The sequence below is a fragment of the Neodiprion virginianus genome, chromosome 5 (assembly GCF_021901495.1).
Source record: "Neodiprion virginianus isolate iyNeoVirg1 chromosome 5, iyNeoVirg1.1, whole genome shotgun sequence".
Lineage (NCBI taxonomy): Eukaryota > Metazoa > Arthropoda > Insecta > Hymenoptera > Diprionidae > Neodiprion > Neodiprion virginianus.
This window is the reverse complement of record NC_060881.1, coordinates 27,018,260-27,042,909: the sequence shown is the minus strand read 5'-3', so window position 1 is coordinate 27,042,909 and position 24,650 is coordinate 27,018,260. Positions and strand designations below refer to the sequence as shown.

At 46.2% G+C, this 24,650-nt stretch overlaps 1 long non-coding RNA gene across 1 annotated transcript in view; it reads left to right on the top strand.

Annotated features, from left to right (window-relative positions):
- Positions 1-20,202: 20,202 nt before the first annotated feature.
- Positions 20,203-24,650, top strand: part of LOC124305172 (uncharacterized) — a 70,217-nt gene continuing 65,769 nt past the window's right edge. Inside the window, exon 1 of the long non-coding RNA XR_006908334.1 lies at positions 20,203-20,294. This is a non-coding gene — a long non-coding RNA (uncharacterized LOC124305172). The remainder of the gene's footprint in view (positions 20,295-24,650) is intronic.

Genomic DNA, 24,650 nt, shown 5'->3' with positions numbered 1-24,650 from the left:
CATCTGGGTCCCAACCCCGTATACGCATTATACGTGTGTCCTCAGGTATTTTTTCATTTAGCTCATATTGCCATTCCGATTTACCATGTATGTGGTACGAATGTATTATACCGGCGATAAAAACGACGCGAAACAAAGACGGTGAAGATGAAAATGTATGCAGAGTGAAGGAGAGAATAGAACAAGGGAGAAATATATGTATATGTATACATATAGTATGCCTGTTTTCTATTTCTTTTCTCGTTTGATCCTGCGAGTTTCAATTATTTAAAAAGCTCAGAGACTTTCATTATATCTAAATAAGAAAAGTCGCCGTACTCATTCTTCGCCCCCCCCCCATTCTTCTTAAAAAAAAAAATTTGGGCTAAGATATTGTACCGAGTCGTCCGAGATCAGAGTTTCTTTTGACCAATTTTTTCGGCAAACAAACGTTGATGCTCCCGAAAAATACCCTACGCTATTTCGCCCCCGTATAATACACCCGGTAATCTATCTAATCCCTCAACCAAGTCGAGCGTAAAGCAACCATGTTTTTTTTTTTTTCTTTTTTCCTCCCCTCTATTTTTTTTTATTCTCTTCATCTCTACCCGGCGCAACTTCAGATGACTTGTAAACGGTGTGAAGGTTTCCCATCGAAATTTGGTCGAAAAAACAGGCCGGACAATTGAGCGGAAAGCTTTTTTTCTTGCATTACGTGAATTTGTCAAAAGAGAAAGATGGAGAGAGAGTGAGGTAGAATGGGTGGGATGAAAAAAAAATTGTATCTGACCGATGATGCGTGGATGATCGAGGAGCGACGATTGCACTCGATACGCGGTGTATGCCGTGTTTACTGATCACATCGAAATTTGGTTACGTTTCAAAGACGATTCTTTTCCCCGCGCCCAACCTCGGATGGACGCCTTATTTAGTTCGGTAATCTCGTATGACGGATCGAGGGTCCCCCGGGGTTGATACAAATTTACTTAGAGGGGCGATTTGGGGTAGTTTTCTTACGGGGTGGACCGTGGTCATTTGTCCAAGCCTTATCGGGCTCCTGGGAGTTCGGGCTGACCACTGTTTCTTGAACGCTTCCCGTATCTTCTCTCTACTTTTCATTCGTCTTCTTAATTTTTAAACTTTCCCAAAACGATTTTTCATCCCCCCGTTTAAATTTACGTCCAAACTTAGTCGGGTTGCCTCTTTCTGACTCTTTCTTTCCAAACGAAAGGGGGGGAGACAACTCAGATACGTTTGTTTGCATTATTACTCGAGACACTCTCATCTAGGATCTTAAACTGCTGGGTTAGTAGGTGTTAACGTTCGCCATCTTGGTCGAGTTAGTCGTCGAGGGGCGCAGGCTGACGAGGTTGTAAAGGGTGGTCATCAGAGAGGACAATGTATTAAGTACCTCGAGCGCTGGGACACTATTCACCAGGGATTACCTTAAACGCACAACCAGATTCCATTGTCTGAACTGATGGTCCAATCTCGCTCTGGTCCTACTAACTGAATCCGCGAACCTCTAAAGCCATCTTGACCGATTTGGATCCCTCTCTCTCTCTCTCGCTCTCCGCCTATCCGTTCGCGATTAACGCGATAGTCGCGCGTGTCCTTCTGTTTTCCTAATTGCGATATAAAGCGTGCGGGTAATCGCCCGACGTTGTTTGCAGAAAAGTTATACACACGTATTATAATATACACATCGCGGCAAAGCTGAGTTGAAGATGAACGCTCGGCTGCCGAGCTTCCGGTGCTAATACATTTGGTAAACAGAGCGTTCGGCCCCGCCCAACGTTTGTCCCTTCACCTTCCCGCCCCCCCTTGTCCTCGGTCCAAAATCTAATCAAACATTTATGCTAAATCACGAAACAATCCGAACGCAATCAGCAAATAAAAGCACCCTTTTCGTCGCCCTTAAACTCGCTGGTCATTTGACTCGCCTATTTACTCTGAGCTGGACATTGCCGGACAAAAAGTTGATGGACATTCCAGGCTGGACAAAAGGCTGGATTGAGAGTATGCAAATTCTTGGTAAGGTTGTAGCGTGGCGGGTGGAAATAGGTTTGCCGGGGGCGGGGGAGGATTGGGGATTCAAAAGGGGTGCGAATTTGCATAGGCTACACATTTGCGGTGGTGGCCTGCATCCAACTACCTATAGTGGACCCACATTAACAAAGTTCTTCGTTATCCTCCTTTTATTAAGATTAACTTTTCCACAGGCTAATCTCGGCCACCTCCTCCTCCCCTCATCAAATTTCGACCCAAATCCCTGGAGAGTAATTACGCCAAACAGACAACGCCGGCAATAACTATCCGCAGGTGAAGCTCGCCGTAAAACTGATGCTTTTTGATACGAATGATGAAAGATAGAGGAAGCAGTGGGTGGAAATATGTATCATTCGGTGAACCCGCGGGGTATTTTTTAACCTGTACGACTTCTCGACCCTCGTAATCCGAGAGTCACCACCCTGCAGTTGTGCTCCGGGGTAGAACGGGTGATTGCACCTAGACGATATCACGCCCAGGCAAAATAGAACGGTGGGTGTGTCATTAATCAACCTCATTGTCAGCCGAAACCATCAACTACATTACTGTGGCAGAGCGGGACAAAACAACTCGTGGTTTTCGTGCGCGATTTATATGCACGCATGTAGTTACACTGATATACACGTACACGCATCACGCGTACGTAGGATACTCGAGAGATGGCAATTCAGTTTCCGCGATGGTTAACCGGTCCAAAGTCCTAGGAGATCGTGCTCTTTCAACCGTTCGTCAAATTACTCATCAAGCCCAAAGGAGTCCTCTGATCAGATCCTCCGGTTTGCGTTGCGGGCACCGTGTGACGGTGAGGTTAATTCAGAGCAATCCCTTGCGCAAAATGTTCCAATGCTGAGCCATTGGACGGTGCTTGTAATTCCGGGGGTTTTTGATCCGGTGCGGCGGCAGGCCGCGGGCTCATTGTTCGTAGCAAATCTGACGTATGAGTACGATCATTGATCGCGTCTCATTCTTTGATCGACAGGTAATGACAGTTTAAACCGTACGTACAGGGGCTTTGAATGTTTGGGCCGATTTCGGCTTTTCCCGATCCTACCAATTCGGCCAATACATACGCGAGCGTGGGCTTAATCCCTTTCGCATGCAGTTATAAGCCATGTCTCATGTGTGTGTTTATGCGCACGTGGAGTTTCCGTTTCACATGCTACCGTTTTGATCCGCGTACACCATTCCATCTGCTTGCCGCGGTAGTCGCTTACGGGTTAAATTGTTTCTCATGCGAGTGGGTACCTATGTCGGAAAATCCCCGGTTCAAGTATTGGGATTCAAAGTTTTGGTAATAAAATTATGTGAAAGCCGGGAAGGACGTGGATCGTAAAAATGGGTGATCTCTCAACGAGGTTGCCGCTGCTGTTGCTGCCGCGTGGCTTAAGAAGACGCGGCGCGCAAACCGGAGGATTTTTAGTGGTGCTAAACCGCGGGGTAAATACTGACCGCGACGTAAACTGGGGCCCGAAGTATTGAATCATCTTTTCTTTCCTGGGAGGCATAAATCACCGCTCCTTTGTATTTATATTCATAGGCGTTCTGAGTAAGATTGAATAGCTCTGGGAGTCGCCGATGGGAGTATACTCGTAAAATCGGTTAGATTGTAAAATATTGTTGCACGTTCATGGCCGTGCGGTCCAAGTGACGCTTTTACACTTTGTAAATTGTTCACCACAAAACGGATCGTTACTCCGTCTCTCTTCCTCTCTCTCCATTTTACGGACCTTCCATACCGGACCCGTCGACTTGAGAACACCCGTAACGTGTGTGTTACGGATTTCATCAACTGCGATTGATTTTTTTCCCTTGCGAAGACAAAGAGAAGGAGGAAGAGGAGAATGAAGCTTTTTCCTCTTCCTCCACTTCTTCTTTTTTCTTCTTCATCTTCTTCTTCTTCTTCTTCTTCTTCGTCTTCTGCTTCATCCACCGGTGATATTTTATTGTTGCGATTTCGGCAAGCTATAACTGGAGATTGGCACGTGCTGCATCGAGCAGAGGGTCGCCATCGCGCTTCCCTTCACCATGTCTCTACTCTGCCGGGGGTTGACATTGACAGATGACCACTGTCCAGCCTAATACGAGCTCGAGTGTTGATAGTATAGCGGTGTGCGACCGTGTGAGAGACCAGCGTACAAGCTCGGGAAAGTGTGTGTTGTGCAATTCGGTGTTGCACCGTACTTCCTATGGATATATAGATTCGGCGGTAAATGTCACGTGTTTTTTCGATTACATAGGTCGACCTATTCATCTGCTGACATTTACGAATCAAAGGGGTCGCGAAATGCCGACGTTTTTATGCAATACAATGGTTCAAATTGCTTTTCGCGGATCACGAATCTTCGTCTGCGCGCAGGTTCGCTCCTTTGCATATCGTCGGCCATCATTTGTCACCGAAGATTATGCGCCGTGGGTTGATTTCTCACTCGCACAACGAGAGCCTGCAGACCGGCCGATATCTACTCTACGTCTCAAGTGTCGCGGGGATTCGCTCGTACCGCTTGTTTCACCAGCCACCGCGCCACTTCGGGGCTCAGCGTTTCGGATATCTTGATACATTTACTGTGACAATCAAGGAGCTCCATTTTTCTAACCCAATCAATCAAATCTAGGGAGACGCGAGAGCTGCTTTCTCCCCAGCCTCTCTTTCTTTCTCTCTCTCTCTCTCTCTCTCTCTCTCTCTCTCTATCACCCCGTCAGATCCCGGCTTAGCTTTTCTCCAGTCTGACTTCACCCTCGACTTGATGCGCGCGAGGCACGTCCCGCCATTCGATGTAGCTCACAACCACCGTCACTAGGAGAACCGGCACTCGGGCGACCCTTAACTAATTACCAGGGGATGACTGGCATCTTCTCTCACTTATCTCAGCGCCCTTTTCCTCAATCTCCACCCCCCCCCCCCCGCCCTCCTCCTATCCTCCCAGAACCTCCGCCTCCTCCCTTTCAATCGAATTACTTTTTCTACGTATTCACTGTCCCCCGAATACCAATTTTTTGGCTAATTGATCCGTGTCACTTATAACGATACGGCTGAATCAGGTCCCTCCTCGTTCGGTCGTTAGATGGGTCTTTGCGCAGGTTGCACGGTTAATCTCTGCCTTGACGAAATGAATCTTTCCCATTGTCATTCTATTTCTTCACTGTCGGATTCTGCATCATTCTCAGCACTGCGGTGTCGTCAGCGTTGTAATCCTTGTCTAAACTCTCAGACCAGTGATGATCCAGAGGTTGAACATACTCGAAGTCAATTGAAAGTGACGATGCGTGTGACGCGATGACGTGACAATGAAAATTGTAGTTTCAAGTGGCAGGATTGTAGGAGTTTTACGCCTGCAGGATACAATTTTTTTTTTTTTTTTGTTTACGTATCATCCTCAACGTATCAAGAAGGAAGATTTTCCGGGACTGCTGCTCATTGTCAGGCTGAGCGTGTAGCGGAGATAAACTCGCGGCGAAGTTTGCATTATTATTGGCGAAATCCGGGGGTGCCGTACGCTTGGGGCAACGTCGCCACGACGAGGCTTTCAATTTGGCGTTTTACGATTGTTGATAATAAGGGTCGGGGGTGGTTCGGGGACTCGCTCGGTGGCGCAGGTGGCGGGTTCGCATCCAGACCGTAGCTGGAGGCTCAACTGACGATTTCACCGGCACCGCATCCATTGAAGGGAGTTTTGTAAACAGCTCTAATGCCCTAATACCTGGTTATGACTCGGATGTCTGAAACGCCTTGGCCCTTGCGCGGTATTTCGTTACCGTTGTTTACGATATTGCTGGATTACTTTGAAATATCTAACACTTGAAGCCCGTGCATCGCCAAACGCGCCCCGCTTTTCACACCGAAATTCCTTGACGTCTCGCTTCTCATTTCCAACGAACTTGATATCCTAGCGAAGCGGAACGGAAACGTGGTACTTACACTTTTTATTTCCTTATATTCGTTCGTTTTTTGGCTCGTTCTATTCACCCTAACAGCCTCGTGCTAAGATATTGCGGAATGTCCCAGCGGAAATACAGAGCTCTGCGGGTGTTAACCAGCCGAAACGATAGCGTAGTGAATAATTGTGGTGACAATGGGCGAAAATATATCACGCAACATTATCTGCCACCGATGAGTTATAACTATAAGTTGCCGGCACCATGACTGCGATCCAGCTTGTGCTAAGGGTAGATGTTTATCTCGATGGTAGAACTGTGAAATGACTGATCACCCCGAGGCCGTGGGGTTAGATTTAAGTTAGATCGCACGGAAAATCATCCCGGGGAATTGGAAACCGCCGATCCTGGTGGAACGAAAAAAAAATGGAATAAAAAGATAATCAAATAAAACATCAGACCTCAAAAACGAAGCGATGCCTGACTGCCAGATTCGAATGGAAGATCATCGCTTTACTTACCTCGACAAAGAATAGAATTAAAAAATTTGTTAAACTCCTTCATACTTTGTACTTTCGCGTCAATTTCTACATCTCTCACGTTTCATCGGGATTTTCCACACCCAAATTTTTCCATACACATATAACATGCAGTATCTATTCGCGATATTATTTGAAAACCAATTCGAAATCCGTCGACGATGTCGTTTCGACGAACGGATCCTGCTTCCCTTGTCTACCTTCCCCTTTTACCGCCGAGCGGATAGCGGTGGCAAAATTTGGAATATTTTCGGGGGCTTGAAAAATGCCGCATCCAATTTCCCTGATGATGTTCCCCCGGGACATTTTCCCTTTCCTCATATACCGGCACCCCTGCACTGTTCTCTCAACGCCCCGACGTACCGCGGCGTTTGCTTCGCTTGTACGTGAGCGTTACATACTCTCATATCCAGCAGCCTGAACCCCGCGGTTCAGGGGGAAAAACGTTCCCAACACCGAACGAACCCGTCCACGGAAACTCGGGAAGACAAATAGTACGCCGTATAGTTTGACACTCGTTGTGCGTTCAACCCCGCTCGAACTTGACTGACGTGTCGTTCACTGTACCCGGTAAATTTAGATAATTAACACGTTTTCGAATAGAAAACAGTAGTCGACGGGCCTCAAGTTAATGGAGTGACAATCATTTGAAACCGGTTACATGCCTACAACTGCGGAGTTTCTTCCAGAGTTTTGAAAAAATGGTTTCCCGGTATTGCAGTAACTACCGTCGCGCTATATCATCTCTTGTTTCGTGGTCCGGGTAGCGGCAGGAATTGCGTAACATTAAATTTCGCGAGAAACTTAGCTCTGGACTTTGCTTTAACAATGGGTGACAAATATCTTAGTCCTCGCCAGATCTCAGCGGGGATTTCAACGGCTTAAGCCGGACATAAGTTAAACCCAAGGGTGGAGACCTTCCTCTAGCTTTTACACACACACACACACACACACACACACACACACACACACACACACACACACACACACACACACACTTCGTACCTACCAGGCTATTTCCTACTGCCAAGTAAGGGTATAGATGCCGTAGACAACCGTGGCTAGGGTATATCCAGTTTACGATCCAGCCGCGTTCAATGAAATTGCTTCGGACTCGAGACGCTTAATCGTGGGGTTACACTCCCAGACCATCGTTAGTACTCTGATCTGAGGTGTAACGTCAATTTAAATCAAGGGGTGCGGGACACAGCGGTTAAAACCTGAAGTCATTTGGGTCATTACTTGACAGTAGATCCAAAGAAAGGTTCAGATACATCGTCACCTGTACAGCCACAGGATTTCACTGACTCTTGTCTACAAGTTTATCCGATTATTTCGATAGCACTGAAGCTACGGGCAGATTCTGACAAGCTAGTCCAATTCAGTTTTTGAACAATATCCATATCGGTTATGACCTCCGGTGAATATAGGTCTGGTAACGAGCCATAAAGGAACGCGACCACATGGGTCCTGCGCTGATAATCCTTTCCGCGTGAGTTCCTCCGCTGGGTTCAATTTATCCCCCCTCACTCCACTTTATTTTCCCGTAATGTCTTACGCGTCCCTATTTCTCTCTTCGACTCTTCCCCCTTTCCTCAGCCATCCCGTTCCCCCTCCGCCACTGTGAATTGATTTGCCGCGAGATTTCGAACGACGGTAAATCGCGAATGCTGAATCCTGTGCTAATGATCATGTGCCCCGTGAAGTTCCGATGGTTTTACTGTGTTTTAGCATCTATCCGCTGCCGAGAGGAGGATCGTAATCCTTCTGACACGATGTTAATTAGAGCGTCGTCTTAAGGCACCCGGTTTCCACCGCCATCCCGAAGCACGCAGATCCTCTCCATTCTCTGCAACTTGATTTCCAAACTTCTGGGTCAGGTTAGGTCAGAATTAGGGATCTCGTCTCGACTCGTCTCTTCTCTTCTCGTCGCTCAGGATGAGAAATCGTGGCAAATCCCAAAGGAAGTTAGCATAGATTACCACAGGCATCCATCACTCTCGCTTATATCCTCCGTCTCTCTTCGCTTTTCAGTGTTGCTTGTAGGTGGCCGATGTACAGGCTCAGTCTACCACTCACTCACTCTCTCTTTCTCTCTCTCTCTCTCTCTATCCGCGCGGTAGTGATGCCGGGAATGTTTTGACCCCTCTTCAAGCTCGACTGGTGCCACAAGCACCGAGTAAGGGAACTTTCGAAAGCGACGCTACTACACAATGGAACTCGAAGCCCTTCATTCTCTGGCATTTCGTACGATACGTAACCGACGTATACCAAAAAAGGAAATCAATACCGAATAATGAATATTCTTATTCACTTGATTGTCAACCTCGACAAAGTTAACGCGACTGCATCAGTTTTAGAAGTGCCAACGCGCCGCTCCATGTCACTGGAAAAAAGTAGGTACGATCCATGCGTACAATCTGTCGATAAAGTTTGACTTTTTATTATACAATTTTTTTTTCTCGCATCTCGCACCCATTACCTTTGAATTTCATTTTTTTTAAACTCTCACAAAGGCTTTCGCAGTACTTCTCTTTGTTATGTCCATAGTTACATTCAACACTCTGTTTCTTCGAAGTATCGACCTTTGGAATCTTCTATCTTTCACTTTCAAGTTTCCAAATCTAATCTCTTGGTGCAGGCGAAGGAATTGTCGAGATTTTAATATACACGATAAAAATGGCGTTCGGTGCCGGGCTTGAAATCCCTTTTTGAAAGGCATTAAACTGTAGTTAATGATTGGAGGGGCGTGATTTTCGAATAATTAAAGTGAAGCGGGTGGCTCGCCCCGCGGTAAGTATACGTATATCTCTTCCATGGAAAAGGGGTATCAGTCAGACTTAACCGGTCGATCCGTCAGCCGGATGGCAAAGTATCAACCCTTTACTAGCTAGTACGGGCACGTGACCTGACAGCAAGTGACGTCACACACCGTCTGCTGCCACGTGACCCGTACCTTGTGTTTTAGCTACGCGTGTCAAATCCCATTCTCCGACCTTCGTCCCTCTGCTTTTGTTTCCCAGAGATCATTCCGTCCGCACGTTACACGTTGCACCAGGGGATGAGCTTCGAATGAATTAAAAAATAATAAACATAAAAAAGTCTCACGTAGGTAGAGGATTTTAGTTCACATAGAACCTGCTTCCGGATTAATTTCGTCCTGCTAAGATTTGTTATATTCCCGGGTATAATCAACGAATGGAGAAAAATTTATCTTCACAATTTCCTTTACGAATTCCTTAGAGATTCCCTTGGAACTTTACGAGCACCGGTAGCTATTCGCGAAACCTCAGCCTCGGTTGGCCAACTCTTTTCTGTCCTCCCTCCCTCTCTCTCTCTCCGTCCTCTTCTCTCTATCTATTTATTTTGTGTTTTTATTTTTCCCGTTATTTCAACGGTGACGTCATACTGTCCAGTTAAAACCGAAGGATAGCGGAAAGCGTACGCGACTTAATGCTCTCGTAAAAGTTAACGACAATGTTCGCTTTCTGCAGTTAAAGCACTACTTGGATTTCGCTTCCGACTTGCCGTTGCAGCATGCAGTCAGCGTGGCTGCGGAGCTGGTTAAAGCTACTCTCAAATTCTACAACGACAAACAAAAAGTCGACTTCGAATTCTTCTCCTCTATTCCGAATAATTTCTCTGGACCGATAGCCGCGCGGCAGAAATTAGGCGGAGGGAGAGGCGTCCCGATAATTGGAGATCTGCTTAGCATATTCCGCAGTGTAAGAGAACCGATTCTAAGGTATCGTTCCGGGGCGGTTAGGGTGGTTTAAAATCTGTACCACCCTTGTTGTAGAGACGCTTAGGGCTTAGGGTGCGACCAATCTGCTTACAGCCCCCCCTTAGCTTGAATAATTAACCAGGGGGCTCAGGACTTTTTGCTTCTGTCATTTGTTACAAAACCACTAGGTAGGTAACCTTAAGTCTGTCCTAATGCAGGCGCCTCGTTCGTTAAGGTTTAATTCAAATTCACACTCGTCTCATCCTTATCCGTGTAACGCGTTCACCTATTCATCCATTCATTCGTTCGTTCATTCATTCCGACGAATTACTTCGGTGTCAGAAGTCGCACAGGTATCCACGGTGGATTGATGGATCACGCATTATACTCGGTCCGCATGTTAATCGTTCAACTTTGTAATCAGCCCTGCGAATATCCGCGGCGGCAGCATCGTTTTCGAACGAGCGTCAAAAACTCGTAAAGTGAATTGAAATTTTTCACGCTTCCTCTTCCCTCCTCTGATGCCACGTCGTTAGTTTGCCACGCGTCAGGGCTAATAAACCGAGCCTAAAATCGTATGAAAATAATGAACGATTCTCGGTCGAACATCAGCCATATTTACATAGCTAATTGTTTATCACTTTTCTCACACCGGGAACTGGCCCACTAAAATTCCATTCGATACGGGGATCAGCCGAACCCCGAACGTTGCAGCTTCTGCATGTCGAACATGGTCGTCGTTTCGAAAGTGAGATGGGACATACTCCGTAAAAAAAAAAAAAAAAAAATAAAAAATAAAAGCAATTTCCTGTACACAGTTATCAATTCATGCAGGACAATGCGGCAGTGAGTATAAGGGCTTCGGGCTTGATTGAAATTAAAAAACTGGGCTTGAATACCGCGTGGAATAATTTTGAGTGAGAGAATACCTACATATATATATGTGTGTGTATGCATACGTATATGTGTATGTGTCGAGGATGAGGAGGTTCCTTTGGTCTGGCGTGAAAATACTTTCTGTGATCTCTCGAGCGTGTAAAATAGAATGCTGCGAATTGGATACAAGGAAATTAATTAATACGAAGCCACCACGGGCGGACGGTGGCGTCATGTCGTCACCCGCGTGACCATAAACCAGCTTTCGCGGGGTTCCATAGCGTTCGGGGTCGTTCTCTATATGCGGTGATAATTAAAGCTTTGAAGGCAACAATTTTCACACTCGGATATATGTATAGTATGCGCAATAAGAGGGGGAGCCGTGGCGAGAGATTAAAATTGACAATCGAATGAAATTTAATCTCTGAACCGCATATTCATTAATGATAATAGCGGATAAGTATGACAGATATTATCTCCTCATCTCCCCATTCTCTTCGTTGCGCTTCGCCATCTTATTTAAAAACCTTTCCGCCGTTGAAAGGACGATGATAATTAATTAATTAACGAATTTTTCATCAACCAAATTAGTTGATTGCACAACTTTTAATCTTAATCCCGCGATAGCTTATCAAATTACTACTCTATTCGGTTTTTTAAATCAATCTCTCCATTACCCCTCCACCCTCCCATTCTTTTGTTTCAATCGTGGAAGAAGAAGGTGAAAGAAAGCAAATTAATGACATTATATCTAACGGTTTTGAATTAGTGGCGTGTAAAAAGCAGCGCGTACATGTCACTCTGTGAGGGGTTAGGAAAAAAGGAGTGAAAGGAAAAAGTAAAATACCGAGAAAGACAGTCGGAGCAGCAGTTCGGGCGAGGGGCTGAAAGGGTTAGGGAAGATCATTATCAGAGGCTTAACCACGCGAGAATTTTTAATCAGAGGGTGCGCGCCCCTCGGAATAATACCCTTGCAACCAATAAACGGACAACTATTGTCCTTGTTTCTATATTTCACTGCTAAGAATTTATTAGGCTATCTTTCTGACAATACTTTCTCAGCTCTCGATTTCGAGGAGGTGATGTCCCGTAGGATTATCCGACCCAAACCAGCAAGTCATAGAAACCATTTCGCATCATTATGTATTCCCAAGTATCCAATACCCGGAGTCACGTCACTTTCCACACCTCTCCGCGATCCCTATAACTATTTATTTATCTATTCTGTAGTTTTTTTTTTTTTGTTGCTTTTTCCTTTTTATCATGCACACCCTTACTTCTTCTCCAATGTTAAAACGGCACCGCTATCTTCTTTAGCCGAGGGACTGCGGAGGGCAACGAGCTAAACGAACCGTGGAAGCCTGGGGGATGCTTCTGGGTCTTGGACATCTTTATTAGCTCCGTCTTATAAGGTCCTATTGACCGAAGTGGCTGGCCCTGCAATTCGTATGTAAAGCTGGGCGGACATTGACCACCGCAAGTTTGCATAACTTTGGACTCAGATGGTCCCGAATCCCCATTAGGCTTCCATTAAACGCGTCACAGTTACCCAATTCAGATCCCCCTCAAGGTTAGCAGAAGGAAACTAACCGATCGATTCGACGCGAGAATTGATCTCACTTCATCTATTTATAATTGGGATAGATTCTCCTTAGAGTTGCCAGCCGAGAATTGATTCGGATATGAAATGGAAGAAAAAATGATCCTGATCTCATGGGTTACAGTAAGCGACGTGATGAAAGCGCGCTTGAAAGCGGTAACGTAGAAGCGAAGGGTTGAAACCCGTTGGATCCCTGGTTGAAGATTCGATCCGGCTTTTCCGGAATTTTAATTCGCGCCTAATCCACGGCTCGTGATGCTGCATAAGCCAGATTGATTCGTCCTCCGATTGGCGAGCGGTGGTAGGTAATTCTCTGCGAAAGCGTGAAACGAGGTATTAGCAGAATTCTGACGCGCGTTATTCTTGATGCTAACAAATGATAGACGAGGCTAATGGTTTCGGGTGTAGTGCGATAGCGACATGCGAGTTAGTTGGTGCAAGATCGTGACCGGAGTGGTTCGTTGGTTAGTCTAGCCTGGTTCGGGCTAGATGATAGATTGCTTTTGGCACTTAGCTTCGTCGCGGTCTTAACCTGCCCAGTTGCTTTTAATTACCATTTTAATTATCTTTCGCATGTAATGGATATCCGCATGGATTCATTGGAGCTGACCATGAGATGGGGTTGAAAATTTAAAGACCTATTCCCCAGAGGCTGCAGCAGGCGTACCTAGGTACACATATAAAATTATACACCTACCTAGAGTTCGAGACGCACACAGGCACGGCCAGCTTGATAGACACACAATACGGCACAATGGGATGGAATAGAATACAGCTTGCAGCACGTGTGTAACGTGTTATACTGTACACAGCCTGATCTGCACAAGCCACGAAGGTATTATCACGAAGTATTTACTGGCACAATGGCGGGAAGGCGGATACGGGTTGCAGGGTTCGGCTGGCCCTCGTAATGACCATTGCAATCCTCTTGCCCCGTACAATCCCATAATTAAATCCGTTAATCAAGGCTTACGGGTTATACTGACCCTACATCCACTTGGTTTATCATCCGCCTAATCTATGCAAAATTAAGACGAGCACTACCGCTTCCCTACCAATTTACCAATCCCCGATTTATCACTCTCTTCCATATGATGTACGAAGGACTCTTTTCCTGCCATGCTTCCATTTTTCCTCCTACACGTTATTCTGCTGCGCATTTTCATGAGAATAGTTGTGTCCGCGTGTAACAAGGCTCGTCGAAGTAGTTGACATGGATTGTCGAGTGACCTTGTTGTCGGGTAGGTACGTGGATTCTGCAGCTCTTTCTCTCTCGTTTTTTCTTTTCCCCTGTTTTTTTCACCGCCTTTGAAACGCCCAGAGTCAAGTGTACGAAATACAGAAGGTTTCTGAAGTGTAATTGGCGCTGAAGTGACTCTCATCTTGGTTCATTAGAGAAAATATCTTCCCTATTGTTTGGGGAGGGAGGAGATAAGGGGGTGGCTTACGCACGACAGGGCATCCCGAAATGCCGAAGGGACCTCGGGATTATTTTTATGTCGAGTGGATACGGTCACTCAGTCCCCAACCTCTCTGGTTCTCCTATTTCTACCCCTGGTAACCAAAACCTGGAAAAGATTGTGACAGTCTAATCTTGTCGAGTAGCTGCACTGAAGAATGGGGCCTTGATTCAAGTGTCATTAACCGGAATGGCAACCCTGACGTCTATTTCCACCGTGTAAAACATCATCTGAAATACAATTTCTTTCTTCTCCCTCTCGTTCGCCTATTGCGCATTAATTCTCGGGCATAACTGGAGAGTCAGATTTAGGTGCTCTCTTCTCGTGATCGGTCGCGGTGCTGAGGTATTATTACACACGTGGAATACGTCTCCCGTTCTTGCATGCACGCCGCATCGTGGGAGATGTGTCTTTGCATCTATTTCCGTTCGGTGGTTTTACTTTTTACCAGCTATGGGTGCCTTCCTATATTTAGACCGCGAGACCATAACTGCAGCAGCAGCAGCAACAGCAGCAGGCACCACGCCACTACCACCTTGTGCGACACCCAACTGCAGTGACTCTTCGCCGTCACCCACCGCCTGGGAGGTTTTTTATCAGAGTAACCCTTCACCGGGCTATTTCGAGTCGCATGGGAACGTCGTTTAGCAGGTGCCTCAAACGTCCATTATAAATAATCAAGGTTCGCTTTGCTAGGGGTCTGGGTCTGTTTTTCACTGCTGTACACACGTATCCCCAGGACGAGTACCACCTTCTTCTATCTCTCATTGTCAGCTTGTATTCCGTTATTTTAATGGGGTTGGTACACACTTCGCGCGTGTTGTGCCACTTACATAAACGGATGACTGCTTCTCGTGCCTTCGTGTTTCAGTCGAACCTCCTTTTGCCTCGATAAAAATATTCTCCACCGTTTCGTCAGCCTGACTAATTGTTCGCTCTGAATGTACCGTCAAGAAAATGCTTGCGGAAGCAGCCTGAGATCGGAAGTTTGAAAACATCAAGGGTTCCTGGTCCCCTTGAGACGCTCGAGAATGAGAGACCGCTTAAAATGAGATTGAGGAAACGAGGAAAGAGTTAATCGGTAAATGAGCATGCGGTTGGTTGCTGGAGAAATAGTAAAACCTCGGGTTCAACAGGTGCTTTTGCAAGCCTCGAGTGTATGCAGGCATGCTGCACAAGTAAGCACTCACTCCCTTTCTGGAGGCCTCTTTTCCTCATCTCTTTCTCTCTAACTCTATCCGCTCTCTCTCTCGCTCTCTCTACAGCTACTTCGGGGAATCCGCCCTCGTGCGGGTACAAAACACTGCTAAAGCGAACCCGTATGTTGTACGTACGTCTTGATCCCCCGAGGTTGGAGTGTGCAGTGTGGAGCATTGAGCGCGGAGTGCAGTGTTCATTCCTCGCCGAGTTCTCTATCTATATACATCTCCCTTTTCTCTTCTTCAATGCTGAGTGGTTTCTCTCGTGTAAGTGTAACGCGAAAACGTTGCGATACGAGAGTATCCTCTGCATCCTCATCAAGCGGTCATGCGGCGAGCGAGTTCGTGTTGGCAAAATATGCTGGTCATTAAAAGCTTCGCTTCTCGATTCTTATATACCAAGCGCCGTTTTCTGCACTCGTTGGCTTATAGTTTGAGACCGTTTTCTAAAGCACCGACACTTCAGACGGTGTTGCGGCTGCGAGTCTCACTCTCTCGGCTCTTTATATATAAAAGAGATCCTCTTAAAGAGCCGGTGAACTACAGCACCGACCACCAGCTCCACCACTACCACCACCACCACCTCCTCTTCAACGGTCTAAGAACCGACGCACACCGACGAAACCCTCCTCTCGATAAAAATCCAGGAGCTCTGCGGTCCTGGTCGGTGAAAAATGCAGCCCCTAAATCTTGATATGGATTTTATTGGGGGCTACCGTTTTTGCCGGGGTAACGGCTCATTACCTTTTTGACGATGGGCAGAAGCGGCGGCACATACCGGCAGCTGATATACCACGTTCTAAAACGTCCTGAACGTGGAGCGAGGCTATGGGCCATGTGCTGCGACGCGTGTCCGTCTTTCCGTCTGACCCCTGGTCAACTTTTCATATTATAAAACCATAAACCACCGGGAAATCCAGTGCAACAGTGGTAACGGCTTCGGAATGGGGAGGGTGAAAAAAAAGTCCACAGGGAATAGACGGACCGTCGAAAGGCCATGTGTGAGATCCTCAAAGTTCAGGGTACATTTACGTTCTGTACAATATACTTCCAACGTCACGTTCGATCGACGTTAATTGCTGACGAGAACTTGGAGATAACCTCACACGCTTCTCTATGCCTCTGTCGTAAAGAGAAAAAGCAACGTTCAGGAAAGGGGACGGCCTCGAGTTAGTAAAGAACCAGTTCAACTTCGTCGTCGATTTACTCCAGACTGCCTGGCGACTGATAAGATCCTGACCACCGTCAGATAAGAAACGATACCCTCAGCAGCTGCTTATTGTCAAGACTTTTTAGAAACGTGGACTAACAATACTCAGAATATTCAGGACACCGATGATAACAGACCCCACACTGGTACGAGTGAATTGTGAAAAATTGGAACGCACTTCTTTCTTCACGAAAGACTCATGCATGCGGAATTCCGAATAGATATTATTTGCGAGCTCGGTATAATTACATGGTTGCAATCGTAGGTCTTGTGGAAAAGAATCGGACCTTTTGAGAAAACCTGTGTAAAATGCTGAACAATTCGACGGTGGTGGTGGGTTGTCCTCGTCGTGGACACGTGTAAAACGTATGTCTCCGGAATTCAAACCGGCGGTTGTCGGCTACCGCCGCATCACGTAGTCGTGCGTGGTTCGAGTTGAGTGGACATTGATGGATTCCTAATCCCTAAGGATAACAGTTAGTTATTTTAGAAGGTGGATCCACAGCGTGTTTGTCGAGGGTCTTGTGTCCTGGGCCTCTGATGCCCTGAATGGTATTAATTTCTAATTGTCAGGGACACAATAATTCGGCGTTTCAAATGCTGAAACGCGTAGGCATCAGTTTCGGCCTCTTTCTTCTTCGGTATCCTCTGCCGGCAACGGGCATTAAAGAATACGGCCCCTAACTAACTATAGACTTCTTGGACGACATAATCTCTGTCCCAACATGCGCCACGTTCGAGTGTGTTCCCTGCCGCTAAGTACACATTGAAGTACTCCGCGTGCCTAGCGTCGCGTCGCTTTGCGTCGCGTCGTTCCCCTTCAGAAATCCCAGTGTGACTCGGCCCTCGGGTGAACATCACCACTGGGTACACTGGGCCATGCGTGTACGTACACGAGTGTAACTTGCAGCACACCACCCAGCACGTCGGTTAGCCGTGTACGTCGAGACCGGCGGAACCTCGATTCTCGTCGTAAAAGAAATACTGGCGATGCGATGCCGAGAGGGCGGCAACGGGGAAAGGGGACCAGGCGACGCGCGCCCGACTGCTCTGATCTTTATGAGTCACCGTTATTCAGATAAAACTAGTACCTACCGCGCGATGCTTGAACAAACAGTAACCCTTCGCCTAGAACGATGTCTTTGGACTCACCGATCGCCAAGGTTCACACGCTCTCTTAATTCCGGCACACGTATACGTGCACCTATGGAAATAACAACCATGACGAACACCCAATCGGCTAGGGAGTAACTCATGCCGCGATCACTGGAGTCTTCCGAACCTCTGGTTTTTCTCTGTTTTCATCGCTTGTGGACGGGACGTGTATACATCGATACTCGTACGTCCTCCAGGTATGTGATATGAAAGCATTGCTTCTCCTGGGTCTCGTGCCTTTTATAGAGTGAATCATTCATTGTACGTTGATTCAATTACAATAGAGGGGTATCATGGGATGGGTTTGTCGGGTGTGTGTCTACGTCTGTTACAAAACGGCGAACTGTCGATGCAGCCGGAAGCCTCAGGTAGCCTAGGTGTAATAAATTCGGCGACAATAGCGGTGTTTGACACTAACGCTAATGATCTTTCGCGGGACGATACTTTGGAAGCGATTTTGTACCGGTACAAAGGTGTTATAAAATCGGTGAAATTGAGCAGAACGTATATTGAAATAATCTGATGTATGAGTTTCCGGTTCGACGAACCGCTGACGCTCGAATCCCCACGTATATTATGGTAGGATACGTACAGACGTGGGTACGATGGGAAACACGGTTTTATAAACTGACGACGCTCGGGAGACCATTATTTAAACTCGTCCTACCCTCAGCTGAAGATAAATAAATAATAGCAGTGGTAATCGTCCGAACGTTTGGATCGATGCCGGTGATTTTTGCGGATAAAGAATTTGATGAGATTTCAGACAAAATATGCGTTAGGTACTTTCGTCGAATGGTTATTAGATGAAAATTGGAGTCCTCGCGTCGTAATCGAGTTTATGAAATACCGAATTGAACCTTGGCACGCGTGTAAACATCAACGAAAATTGGAAAAGATCCCGGTACAGAAGTATCAAAGGCATTACCGATTGTGGTCTAAAGTAAACGTAGACGGGATCATTGGTGATAAATGAACGCACAAATTGCGCTCCCTGAGAACTGGGGTGAAAATAGTGACATTTCGTGACATTGCCGGTACGATAAAAATCGAGAAAGATGTTAATAATGAAGTTGTGGTGATCGCGCAGCGGGTCGGGCCACCCGGGGTGAAGGAAATGCGCTTTTAGGCATTGGGGCGTTTAGATTCGAATCTAATTTGAGTATTTCCTCAGCACTTTAGGGGTGAAAATTCAACGAGTTCAGTCCACATAATGTAACCTGTGTCTATACGGGGGTGATTTTCTTTTGTCTATTTCACCTGCGTTGTCGCAGGACTTCGCCGAGCGGTCGCGTGACCCGTATCGTAATTAATCCCTTTCTTAATTACCCTCGACCGTGGTGTCTGAGCCCACGCTTCCAGATGTACGCATTGCGCCGCGTACTAGCCGCCTCGGTTTTCTGGCTATGTAATTATTAAATCGATTCCAAGGCCAATATACTCCTGCATCAGCACGAATTTAACTGCTAATGAAACTAGTGTCCGTCACCGTGGGTTCGTCGGTACATTATATGACGTACGCAGAATACCGTAATCACGTACATTCCACGAACGGTGTGTATAAAAACGCGGATCGTGTGGATACCGACACCTGATGTAAATTGTACTTATGTACCCGTTAATTATTAAACCTTCATACGTTACTACGGCTGTCTGCAGGTTATACATGTATGTTTAAAATTTTATCGTCGTATATATGCATATGTACAATTCAGATCGCGAGGTAGGTTGTAATTATAAATAATTAACTATTCCACGCTTGACGCGCACGGTTGACTTGAAATCTAACGGACGATAAAAAAAATTCACAAGCTAATACCGTATGTAGGTGGCCATAAACGAAAAAAAAAACAAAATTAATAAATAACATGGGAGGGAAACCCTGCTCACCAAAATCACGAAATAAACATTCCATCCAGTGGTACGAGTTTCGATTTGGCCCGCTGTGTCCGTCCCTCCCTCGTCATCGTAACCCACCGCACTAGACGAGAATAAAATGAGTCGGATTAAAAGTCCGGTAATGATATATAACGTTTAAATTTACGGCCAATCATCCGATTGGTCCGTTGCACCGCGGTCGTGCATTGCATGTGTCTCTATGTGCATGTATATATATGTAGATGTGTAACGCGCGCAGATCGATAGCAATAAACCCATTATATTATCTGTATCAGTCTGCCGCAGAAGTAGATCTCTCTCGACCAGACACCGTCACCACACTACCGCGTGTAACCTGGACGGCTGTAGGTATTAACCTATACGTATTTTGCTATTGCCCATTGCTTGACATATCACGGCACACCCATGCTCTACCATAACTCATGTTGCTTCAGCTTGCAATGGTGGTGGTGGTGGTGGTGCTGCTGCTGCTGCTGCTACTGCTACTGCTACTGCTCCCGCTTTGTTTTGCAACACTATCATTATACCTATTGCGTTTATAGTATTATATAGCCGTACATACGTATATCTGTTTACCTCCATTGGCTAATGATTCTGTAACAATTATTTTTTATCTCCTTTCAGCGACTCGCGAGTGCTGCGAGATCATAAGTCTGCTAACCGGTGATCTATGCTTTTCTCGAGTATCGAACTCGCGTTCGGGGTTCCGTATAGTCGACCAGGTGTTCGGGGTAAGTCTATTCCACTTTTTTGAACACAGTTGTTATCTTAGCTCGTAGCTGGTAATTTGATTTTACAAACGATCCGTGTACGTACTGTGGTAACGCTGCAACGTTGAATTCAGCTCTGTTTTACCTGGACATTTCTTCGGAACGTTACGACTTGTATTTCTCGTGAGAAAAATAGAAGTAACGAAGTACTTGCGAAACGCTCCAACAATCAATTTCCTCCGTTCATTCTCGGTCTACCATGAAATGTGAATACTCAGAAATTGGTCTGGCTTTCACTTAGTCAACTTTACTTCGCACGCGAATAACGAGACAATTTGTACACCTAGAACCAGGAAAGTACTTGCAGGTACGAAACCCTCTCGTGGCGTTGAGAGAACTTCCTGGCCAATGTGTTTATAATACGTGTAATATTCATTATCTCGGTGGTGTAGCATGATGCTCGATGAGCTGACCTACGTTGCGAGCGCAAAGCATAAATCGAGGCGAACGTTGATCGTCGTTAAAACGCGCGTGGGTGAGAGTCCGACAATATTTACCCCTCCGATGATCGCGCAGCCCTTCTTCCTCATTCTCTCCCTTCCTCCATACATAAACCAGTCACGTGTCCACGCGAGGTAGAACGCGGGGGTGTCGAGGGTGGGTGGGATCCCTCCTTTTCAGGATCAGGAGAGATGCTCTCACGATGGGGACTCCGATCGCGGGTTACTCGCGTCCTCCCTCCCTCCCTCCCTCCCTCCCTCAGGATGGCGTGCTAGCCACCGTTACGGTTTGGAGTCCGGCACCGATGTGACCAGCACCTAACAGCCGCTCATTAACTACCAATTTCATCGCTACGAGGTGGGTTCGTACCTGAGCCATCTTTCCCCTAGCACAGCAAGTGTCTATGCGGTAGTTATGCCTGTGCAACCCCTCGACGATGCTACGCGGCGTTGCGTTCGCACACGCACTTACGTGTTGGACTAGGTGTGTGAACGGACGGTGGTGATCTGCTACCCCGGAGTGCGGAGAAATAAAATAATGTGAGAGAATCAGGTGAGAGTGAGAGTGAATTAGTTTAACTCGGAGCCGTGGGAGAGAATCGGGGATCGGATGACTCGTTGCAACGATCAATCACTTACGTGTTTCAGAATTGTTCAGAGTCTCACCTAAAGTCGAGGGACGGGAGAGATCATTTTTTTCCTGTACAAATTTTACAACGATAGCGGTATCTGGATTTGGAACGTATACAGTTATTTGTACTCTACTATTTCGATCAAATCACGAACAATTGTGCAGTTTCACCAGAATCAAGCAAAATTATGTACAGCAATGCTAAATTACATATAGATTTTGACTTCATTTCAATATTGTTTACGTATTTACATTCGATTCGCTACATTCTTGAGGAAAATACTAAAGTCTATACATGTTATGTACGTTTTATCACCAGGGAAGTTGGGCTCCGTTGGGATGAGATGTTACTGCGACTTGTTATTACGACTTGATCGCGAATATCCGCCGGAAGATACATTGAATTTTCTTGATAGAATCATAAGATGAATGATGTCTCGATTCACACACTAACAATAGCTGGTCACTTCCGTTTGAGCTTGGAAATTGAAAGTTGATTATCGTAGTAACGGGAGGTCCGATGTATCATTTTCTTTCGTCACCCACTGAGATCACCCTATTACGAATCGAAAAGAAAAGAAAAACGAAGGGTTGTAATAATTGCATCCGCGTGTCAAATACCTGACGTTATTCATAGCTTCTGCGTCGATGTGCTTTTCTCACGATTGAACCAACAACGTACTTTTATTTTTACAGGTTTTTACCTCTTGTGTTCAATCTCGCAGGGTACCGTATACATTTACGTTTCGCACACAGTATTATAATTACAACATCGAATAACTCACAGATAAGGGTAAGAAAAATACGACAAGAGGGGGGTAAATGCCTAATAACATGTCAGGCAGTAATTCCTGCAGTATTTTCAGAGGTGTTTTACCCCTTTCTGGTGGTTGGGTATGTTTAAATTTCTCACTCTTTAAGGGGTATTCTTGGCCGCCTAGAACGAGTGACGCTTTATCTTTAACCGCAAATCGGGGTGGATGGACGGGAAATAGGAGGGGGATGAAAGAATTTGAGTTTCTTTTCGCAGTCCCGTGACTCGGAGGTGTGTGCGAGGATCTATGGAACGGATCCTGGCGATACGCAGTACCGACTTGTAAGGACGACGGGGTTCGGACCGAGTTAGCATTTTCCACGGGTGGCAGCCGGCGTCGCGACGGAGGCGGCGGGGGTGGCTTGGCTGAATAACGCTGATAACTATCGCAATTCGCGCACTCGTGTAATTTATCACCTTTTTATCACCGAGACGTGATTACCTGGCCGCACCGCGGCTAATTTACATTTCCTGCCGCATATTTGCGTCGCGGAATTATTGCAGCTTGTACAAGGCTGACGGGTTGTTATACCTATACCACCTGAGCGTCCATGTCCAACCATGCGATGGAATCGATGCAAATCCGAGCATTTCTCCAACATTTCGCCTCACTCGTACTCGGACGATTTTTATTTATTTTTTTTTTTAACTCTTTCTCATCCACCACTCTCTTCACCCGGTTTTCCATCTATAAACCGCAAAGTCTCTTGGCAGCGTTGTACAGTGACGAGAAGAAAAAAAAAAAAAAAAAGAAAAAACCAAAAAAGAAAACCAGAGGGTAAATAAAAATCGCAGAGGTCTCTCTTTCTGTTCGCGTTCCGTACCGATGGTTGAAAAATGTTTTCGAGTTTCCGTTGTTTCCGCGTTGCGATGTCGATACCGGGTGAAAAATTGAACATCGAGAATACTGACGTGTATCGATTTGTCAGACGGTTTTATACGTCGACCTATCTTCGGCAGGCGAACCTCGGTCGCGGTATTCATACGTCAAATGCGCGCAGGACACAGTGGGTCTTTACTTTCTGTACCGTATCAATATCAGTGTCGTGGAAAAAAAAAAAAAGAAAAGGTCGAACGAGAGAGACGAAGAAGAAGAAGAAGAAGAAAACGAAGAGACGTCGACGGGTTTTAGGTTTCGGAATGATTGGGGGCGAAATTGGGGTAAGCCGATACTCTTCGGGGGCGATTCCACCCCTATTTTCATCCCGGCACGTAAAACCTCCTAGCCGACGGTCAATTTCGTCCCACATGTCATCGTTGACGGAATTTAAAACCCCATTTGATTTTCCTTGAGGGATATGATACGATGATAAATATATTCCTCGCGTCCTTTCGCATATATCGAAGACTGCTCATACCGTTCGCGTCTCTTCCGCCAGCAGAAATCTTTCCCTCCTCTTTTTCTTTCTCCGTCCTGCTTTTTTTTTTTTTTTTATTCCTCCTTCTTTCCCGTATTCTCTCGATTGTCAATCTCGTATTTGAACGCAACGTTTCGAACCTCTTTTTGAATAATTCATAGTCACCGGCAGTCTCGTCCTTCCGAAATTTCACGAATCCCTCTCTCGTTCTTTTCCTCTCCTAGCCTGCTTCCGTTTCGCCTGTCTGGGAATCTGTTTCGATACTTCTGCCTCGGAACCAAACAAGCTCCGTTCTAACGAAGATTGACAGTGAGCACGTGTCGGACGATCAGCTTCATTCGTTTCACACCGTTTTCATCACGCGCCCTGAAACACGGACTGACCGCGATGATGCACGCACCTAACAATCGTTCGGCTACGAGGTGCACGAGGGCGTGATGCATCGGTTAATGGCTGCTCTTCCTAACGTCGAGGTTTAGGGCCTCTCCTCCCTATCGCAAGCACAAACAGGGCTGACCATCGTCGATCCGCAGCTGACCACTGGACGCAGCTTGAATCCAACAAACCCCGAGAGATGGTCAAGAAGACGGTTGTCACACGCTGCTTAGCATTGTTCTAATTGTTAGGCTGAAGAGCGTGTGTATCACACGAAATTCTGACCCTTTTCCCTATGTTTCCTGTTTAACAAGGAATCACGCGCTTTTCATGGGAAACTGACCGGTAGTCAGTCAGCGACACCGTGTACACATTGTGTCCTCATTCGCCTACGGACTATAATTGTTCCAATTTCATATCGTCACGGTGAAACGTGATTTTGCCCTCTTATGCGTACAAAGAGAAATGGGGTAGATTACACGTGTTCCGCTCTTGTTTTGCTTTTCTTTTCTTTTTCTCATTTTTCGACTCCTCGATTTCTCCGGCTCGGGTTGAAATTGAATGTAGAAAGGCGAGATCTGAATATCAGGCAATTACGCGCGGCGATGTACGAATGAAGGGTGTGTGTATCGTATGTATATTTTTGTCATTTTGCTACGTCCACAATTTGAATGTCATTTCCATCCCGCATCCGTCTCA